This window comes from Pteropus vampyrus, unplaced genomic scaffold (genome assembly GCF_000151845.1).
Source record: "Pteropus vampyrus isolate Shadow unplaced genomic scaffold, Pvam_2.0 Scaffold199, whole genome shotgun sequence".
Classification (NCBI taxonomy): domain Eukaryota; kingdom Metazoa; phylum Chordata; class Mammalia; order Chiroptera; family Pteropodidae; genus Pteropus; species Pteropus vampyrus.
This window is the reverse complement of record NW_011888980.1, coordinates 2,872,033-2,874,007: the sequence shown is the minus strand read 5'-3', so window position 1 is coordinate 2,874,007 and position 1,975 is coordinate 2,872,033.

Here is a 1,975-nt window from a genome sequence, read left to right as displayed (position 1 = left end):
CTAACCTAAATCTTGCATGTTCCTCTTATTCCAGCATCAATGGAATCAGAATACATGACAATGAAATCTATTTCTCCAGACTAATAGATTGACATTTTTTTTAAGTTCTAATTTAACTGTCTCAATATGCTGCTTCCGAATCACAGATGAATTTATCTGTCTAGGTAAAAAGCTAAAGAAATTGATGCTAATGTCATTAATTAGGTTATTCTATGACCACTTGCTCTAAGTGCAGTACTTCTGAATTTCTTTTTGTCCAATTCATCGTTCAGTTAGTTATAGACTGTATTTTTAGCCTTGAGAGTCAGTAGATGGCTTGGTTATTGTCTTGCTTCAATGAAACCTCAAGACTAATAAAGAGAAAGCAAGTTCTGTGATCTCCAGCTTGAGTTCCCCTTTCTGGTGGACAGAAAAACTTCATGATATAAAGTCAAACTGTATTTCTATTCTTCTGTTTTTATTTCCTTCCTGAGAGTTAAGGAAGGGGTTTGCAGGGAGAGATTCTCATGAACACTCAGCCAGGCTAAAAACATGTTCACTCTAGTTTCAACAGCACCAATTTCTACAGCACACACACATTAAATAACACCGCCGTTTAGTAGCTTCATTCTTTCCACAAGCAGATGGCTACTTAGGAATGTATTTATCGCCACCTTCTGGAATAGAAACGAACTCATTTGTAAAAGGCCTGTTCTGTTGAAATTTTTGTCACACTTGAAATTTTTTTCTTATTTTTGATCAGTTTTTCTTCTCTGGGAAGGAGGCTCTGTGCTAATATTATTACAGGAGCATCTCGTACCTGGAAGGGGGAAAACAATCCTTCTTGCTTCATGTACTGTCATTTTCTGTCAAATAGAGCAATGACACACAAAGAGCAAAAATTTTCATTCCCTGGAAAGCTTCTAAGCCTCACCAACAGTGCCAGAAATTGAACTATAATCCCAGCTAATTATATTTACAAGAAAAGGCCTGCCCATAATCTCTCCAAAAAATAATGTTATTCACATATGTTTTATATAGAAATCCACATACATTGGCTTAGCCATGTTTGCATTCTGATCTTAGACTAGAAAATTAGCCTGACCTAACAGAAGTGTTTAAAATTGCCTGCCCTACAATATATCACATCACTTGCTTTCAATGCAAGGCATGGTCTGGTTTATTTTCCATTGCATTTTCCTGTTACAAAGATTTTCTATAGCAGTATATATCCCTATAGATGGTTCTAAGGGAAGGGCTTAGAAGTAAAACTATACCCATGTTTGGATAAACATATCTATCTGTTTTACCTCAGAGTGAACTATCTCATCGTGGGAAAGTTTACATCTGTTAAATATACACCAAAAATTTTAAAGGGTTTGATTATAAGGAATGTCTCTGTTTAAAAAAAAAAAAAAAAAAAAGCAACCCTAGCTTTTTCACTTAGAAAAAGCTAGTTTTTCACATTTCTTTTGAGCAGCTACCATATCTAATACCTGGATAGATAACTCACATTACTGCAGCTTTGGCTTGAACTACCACAATGGTTACTAAACTCTAAAACATGTACCTTAAATATGAACAGACAAAATGTAGGAAGCAGCTAGAACTATCTTGCAGCAAAGCTCCTGCTTTCAAGAAATCTACTTTTTTTTTTTTTTTTTACTGGAAGAGAGAATTGACTCTAACCAAGGTTGCGATTTTCAAAGCACAGTTCTCTTTACATGGCCTAAGAGATTTTGGAATTGAAAGTTCAGGACAGGAATATGGGAAGCATGTGAGGCTCTCAGATCAGGAAAGCTCAGGAATCTGGTAATAGTAATGCATGAGGATTTGGGAGGAAAAAAAAAGTGACATGAGGCAAGACCCAGAAAGGGAACCAAGCCGAATGCTCATTCCCAGTGTCAGGCAGGGGCTCCATAAGCTCCAGTCTCATCAAAGCTAAAAGGGAACCTAACAGGTTAAAGTCTCAGGAGTGGGAAAAGTAATACAAAGA